Raw genomic sequence first — 6933 nt, forward strand, 5'->3', positions numbered from 1 at the left:
CCTATCTGGCTAAGTAAACTACAAACTTGCTTTTGAATTGTCCTATTCATGTGCTCGACCATACCATTCTTGGGTGGGGTCTACAGGGTGATCCATTAATGCTTAATACCCCTCTCATCACAAAACTACTCAAAGGCTTTAGATACATACTCATCCCCATTATCAAATTGTAGGCATTTTAGCCTATACCTAGACTGGTTTTCAACAAAAGCAAGCCAACGCTAAAATATAGACAAGACTTTTAATTTCTTCTTTATTGATATGCCCAAACCTTATGTGAGTAATCATCAATGAAAGTAACAAAATACTTCGCACCACCTAATGACTTGCAGGGCATAGATCCATAAACATCAGAATGAACAAGAGTGAGAGGCTTACCAATGTGTATAATGCCAAACTTCTTATGCAAATTACGAGTCTACCTGCCATAAAGACAATGATGACTTGGATAGGGTGATACATACATGATTTAAGAATAATTACAGTAAGTGAACAATTACAGCTTGTTAGCCCCAAAACCGATACCCCTTTCAGTATTTCTTTATCTTCTATTTCAAAATGGACGGAGTACAATTGAGATTCACCAATCTCCATTGCTAATTCAAGTGCTACTTGCTGTCATTAATGACTAGCAAGCCTTCAAACCAATTTTCCCCTTGGTTTCCTTCAGGAATCGGCCTTCATCACCTTGCTCCTTGCTAGATAAATTTAGCCCCAAATTGAAATTGGCTAGCTAGCTTCTTGAATCTCCCTAGAGTTCTTTAATTTTAGTTGCTTGACTTCAAGACCTAGGTCACATCTTGAGGTGGCTATCAAACCTAATTCCTGCTATAAATTAAGGTTTATAGCAGAGATTTGACTAAAATCTCTTCCTGTGATGACTCGAATTGCTGAAAAATATTGAGGGGCAATACACGATATTGTGCTTTGTTGTTGTACAACATGCCCATGTAGTGATGCTTTTGAAGAAAAAAATACAATTTGAAGTCAATGCCATGCATGTAAGCATTCAATGCTCGCATGCATGCAAACATCCTTTCCTAAAATATTCAAGCACATTAATTTCGTGATCAATGCATATAAAAAATTATGTATATAGTATTACCCAATAAATCATATTACAATATTATGTTTTGACTTAAAAGTGTTATCACCAAAATACCTAGTCATGGACTCATTGATGAGTAGTATTGTTCAAATTATATAGTCTACAAAAGGTCAAACATAGTCATATTGCCTCTAAATAGTATTTTCTATATTTTAAAAGACAATATTGCAATATTTTAGAATAAAACACACAGACAAGCCTAAAATAGTATGAAAAATTCATATAAAATGAAAATGTTTCTTTTAATGTTATGCAACCTAACATACTTCGCCTCCGTAGTAGACAGTGCAATACACTTATGCAGCCTAGATATCCAAGAGACAGATTCCCCCTGTGAAGTTAAACACATATCCTATAGTGGGCTTCCTGCAGTCCTCGCATGTCCAGCATAGTCTACATTCGTAAAGCCAATGACATATGTATTTTGCTTACCAAAGTAGATGCACAAATCCTTTGTGCCCTTGATGTATCTCATAATATCTTTCACTGCTTTCCAATGCTTCTTGCTAGGGTTTGCCACATGTACTTGCTAACCACTCCCACTACAAAGGCAATACTAGGATGTGTAGCAACCATAACATACATCAAACTGCCAACAGTTGAAGCATATGGAATCTTAGCCATTTCAACCTTTTCATAATCAAATGTAGGGTTGTCCTCTGCACCGAGTTTCACATATATGGAGGCAATGGAACTCCAATTACTTCCCCCCCCCTCCATATTGAAACGCTGCAAAATCTTGGATACATACTCCTGTTGAGATAGATAGAGTAACACCTTCAATCTATCTTTGAGTATCCACATCATAAGAATGTGATTGGAATCACCAAGATCCTTCATGTCAAAGCTGCCTCATGAAGACTTTGATTCAACGAATCCAAGGCATGAGTATCCGTGCCAGTAATTAGCATGCCATCAACATACAGAACTAGGATAATGAAGGTGCCATCTACTGCCTTCTTGGTGTACAAGCAATGATCAACTTGACTTCTCTGAAAGCCCTAAGACTGCATGGAAGTATCAAACTTATGATACCATTCCCTTGATGCTTGTTTCAGCCCATACAAACTCTGTTTGAGCTTATAGACCATATTCTCTTTGTCCTTAGCCAAAAACCTTCATGCTGTTGCATGTATATGTCTTTATGCAGATGACCATATAAAAATATAGTCTTTATATCCATTTTTATGAGTTCCATATCTTCAGTTGCAACCAAGCCCAAAATGGTTCTTAGAGTATTCATCTTGAATATGGGAGAGAAGATCTTATCAAAGTCAATTCCATGTTCTTGCTTGTATCCCTTTGCAACTAACCGTGCTACTTTGGCAAAGAAGAAGTGACCTTCACCTTGTAAACCCACTTGCATGGAAGATTTTTTTTCCCTTTAGACAGCTGCACCAAGTCCCAAGTACCATTCTTATCAAGTGATTCCATTTTTGACAACATGGCCTTGAGCCACTTCTTGCTGTCCGGTCTAGTCATTGCTTCCTTGAAGCATGACGACTCACCGTAGGCAGTAACCATGACATAATCTGCAGCATACTGCACACCAGGAACAAACCTATTTGGTTGCCTTGAAGGTTGGGTTGACCTATGCAGCAAAGGTTCTACATTTGCTAGTTGTCGGGACCTTCAAATTTGCATTTATAGATTGCTGTCCTAAAATACGGGCCTGTAATTCTGCATGTACATGTTGCTGTCCTAAAATACGGGCCTCCAATTTTGCATGTATAGGTTGCTATCCTCAAATTTTGGCATGCTATCCTGACAATTCACGCTATCCTAACTGCATGTTTCATGTTGAAACTGTGGTATATCATGGACACAATACCTTGCCGATCATTTCCAACACCATTTCTTGCATTTTCAAGAGTATTTATAGCATGTATACATTGCTGTCCACTGGGCACAAATGGCTGTCTAAAAGGTACATCCTCCCTGAAAACAACCCTCTTGACTTCCTTAGTCTTCTCAAGCTTCTTATGCATGTGATCTTCACGGAAGATGACACCATTGTTGTGTACTATCTTTCTTTTCTCAAGATCCCAAAGTTTATACCCCATCTCACCCCCATCACCATATCCTAGGAATATGTATTTATAGGATTTTGGTTCTAGTTTAATATGTTCTTCTTTTCGTATGTGCACAAAAGCCTCGCAACCAAACACCCGCAAATGAGCAGAAGAAGGTGGCTTGCCAGACCACTCTTCCTGAGGGACTCTCCCCCTCACAGACCTGTTCAGTGACCTGTTAATCAGATGAACAGCTGTCATAAGAGCCTTTGCCCAAAAGCCATAGGATAATGTAGCATGAGATATCATCATACAAACCTTATCCTGTATGGCCTGATTAATGCTCTTTGCAACTCCATTTTGGGGTGGATTATGAGGGATAGTGAACTCCCTCTTTATCCCCTTGCTATCACAAAATGCTTGAAAGTCTTTGGACACATACTCCCCATCATTGTTAGAGCAAAGACAATTAAATGTCTTATCAGTTTGGCTCTCAACCAATGTCAAGAACTTTTGAAACCTATCAAGCACTTTGTCCTTGCTACGAATAGGATAAAACCATACCTTCTGAGTAGCATCATCGACAAATGTGACAAAGTATTTCTTTTTTCCTAGAGATAACCCTGGCATTTGACATACATTAGAATGTACTAACTCTAGAGGCAAATTTTTTAGTGAAATATACTTTTTATGAGATGTCTATGCATGCTTACCATAAACACAATGATCACAGTGCTCAAAATTAGCATAACAAAGACAATGCAAGTAACCCAAACAAGAAAGTACTTTCATTCCTGTGTTTGACTCATGTGTCCCAATTGGCCATGCCACAAGGAAACACTTGATTGCTGCTCGATCACGGCAACAACATGGTCATGCACACTAAATACATGAGAGGATACAAAGTATCGCTCTTTGAGCCTCTGGCAATAACCCTAGATCCTATGTAGATCTTCCATTTCCCATCACCAAAGGTGGTATGCAATCCATTATCATCTAGATATCCAATACTATTCAAGCTCTTCTTGAGCTGAGGTACATGCCTTACATTCTGAAGAGTGAAGACAGATTCATGTTGAAACTGCAGTTGCACAACACTGCCAATGCCTGCAATGTCACATGCATAATTGTCCCCAAGATGGACAACACCATGTCGACCTTTTGTATAGACTGTAAACCACTCACGATGAGGGGTGACATGAAAAGAGGCACCTGAATCCAAAATCCAAGTGTGCATGGGTCATCATCTGTATCAGCTATCAAAGCATGTGCACTGAAACATGAAGAGACAAAGAGTACATCATTCCCACTATCGCTCTCACGGCTGACTACATTCACCCCTTCAATCTTTACACTGCTCTTCTTAGCAGGCTGACTCTCTTTCTTCTCTTCCCTGATGTCATCTGTCCTCTTGCTCTTCCCTTTCTCTTTCTTCCATTTATAACAGTCATGTTTGAAGTGACCCTTGTTACCACAATGATGGCATTCAACATCCTTATTACGTGATTTACTGCGTCCCTTGCCATTAGATTTTACTTTCTGATGTGATCTGCCTCTAGTATGTAAAGCACTGCAAGACTTATTGGATGCATTGTTCTGCCAATTCATTTCTTCTATGAGTAGAGCACTCTCTACATCAACATACAAAAGCATAGCATTAGAATTGCTCATAGCGTCCTGAAGGTATTCCAGCTCTCTGGTAGAGTGCAAAGCAAGAATGTAGCTTTGAACTCATAATCAATATTGAACTTCAAAGTGGCAAATTGACTGAAAATGGAGTTAAACTCACTAAGGTGAGTAGACATTGCAGTACCCTCTTTCATACGAAAATCTAGCAGGAGTTTCTTTAGCCAATAGACTTTTCTTGTAGTACTCTTCTAGGCATACAATTCTTCTAGTTGCTTCCAAATGTCATAAGAAAAACCCAACACTTCAATGTTAAACAACAAGGCATTAGCAATTGATAGCTCAATGGTCGAGCATGTAAGCTCATTCAGATCATCCAAGTCATCCTGCTCTATATCAGCTGTGGTTTTGTTTCCTTTAATTTAATTGGCTTTGCTTGCTTCTTCTACAACAAGATATTATAGCACTGCTTTTGCCAAACTGCAAAGTTGTGTGCTCCTTCAAGCTTCTTGATATGCATAAGATGATTGTTATTACTGCTAGCCATGATTCACAACCAAATAACTATATGATAGTAAATGATAGCTAATGCCAAGCAATGGAAGCTCCAAAATCCACTCAGTAGTATGTTAGGAATATCCCCAAGTATGTAGCAGTAAGAACATACATCAGTTCATTGCCCAAAATGGCTCAAAAGCATTCAATGACAATAAACATACCGATTTCTTAACAAAAACAGAGTGCAGTCTTGAAATTCCTGATGATACAAGTGGCTCTCCTGCAATTCAGGAGTGTAGTCCTAATATTCTTGACAATATAGGTGGCTATCCTGCAATTCAGGAGCACAATCTTGAAATTCTTGACAATATAGGTGACTGTCTTGCAATTCACGAGTGCAATCCTAAAATTCCTGATAATGAGGTACACTGTCTTGAATATGCAGAAAACTGTCCTGAATCTATAGCAATAGACCTGTAGGTAAAGCTGATCCAAAAATGAGCTTTAATCATTGCTCAAATGCATTCCGAAATCAAATCCAAACATGTAACATCAACCATAAGCATGAATACTTGGTTTAGAATTCCCAAGACCAAGTCTAAAAGCAAGACATAATGCATACACAGTCAAAATGTCATTCATCTTTGTTATTCCAGTAGCCAAATATGTCTACAAAATGAGCCAAATCCTTGCCAAGATTAGCTCAAAATGGCCTCAACACAATGCCACATGGTTCCCAAAGCATCCAACATCAAGATACATCCAAATAGCTATCATATGAGCATCGATCTCAAGAGAGTAGATGCTGCCCTATTTATTACAGATCTGAATACTATGTATTTTAAACTTGAAGCTGAATGTATATCAGCCCCAAGTGTAATACTACACTTCAATGCTCAATGTTAAGCCTTAGATGCAAAGTGTGGAGCACAACCATGATGCCAAATGAAGAGGAGTAGCTGTTATAGGTCCTAAGCATGCTGAAAATCAAATCTGCATACCCATGAAGAGATTGGAATGTTGGTCCAAGTGTTGGAGATGATGGGGAGGGTCCCCAAGTGGCCAATGATGTCTGCCAATAAGCTCAAATAAAGAGGGAAGCTTCAAGCTTCAAGAAGAAGCTTCAAACCTTACTACCCTGTTTGCAGACTCTTCATAGTGAACTCTTCTTCAACTTCAAGCTCCTGCACCTTAAGAAATGCCAAGCTCTTGATTGCATGAACCAAGCTCTGATACCACTTTGTTGAATTAGTTGCAATGGAGCACCTGTGTAGAGATGCAAGTTGAGAGAGAGATGAGATAGAGACACACGATTTGTGGTACTGAAGAGTGTGTCTCAATAATGATTTTAGATAGGTATATGTACTATGTATAACTTGGCCCTTATGGGAGTGGGCATTGCCCTTTATCCCAACACTTGGGATGATACATTGATGTCTATAGTTGTTGCCACATGCTTGGCCATGCTCCCGCAATGCTTTTGGGATTTGATTGAGCTCGTCTTTTCTCAATCTTGATTGTCATTCTACTATTGTACATAGAGTGGACAACGAGCTTTTAATAAGGACAGTCTATGCCTAATGCTCTTTCATGCTATTCAGGCATTCTATTGAATGTATTGGTGCATGACATTGAAGTTCTATGCTTGGTTATGCTATTGAATGCATTTGAGCTTTGATTTGAGCTTAG

This window comes from Lygodium microphyllum, chromosome 27 (assembly GCF_053477565.2).
Source record: "Lygodium microphyllum isolate KBCC chromosome 27, Lygodium_microphyllum_v1.1.10, whole genome shotgun sequence".
NCBI lineage: Eukaryota > Viridiplantae > Streptophyta > Polypodiopsida > Schizaeales > Lygodiaceae > Lygodium > Lygodium microphyllum.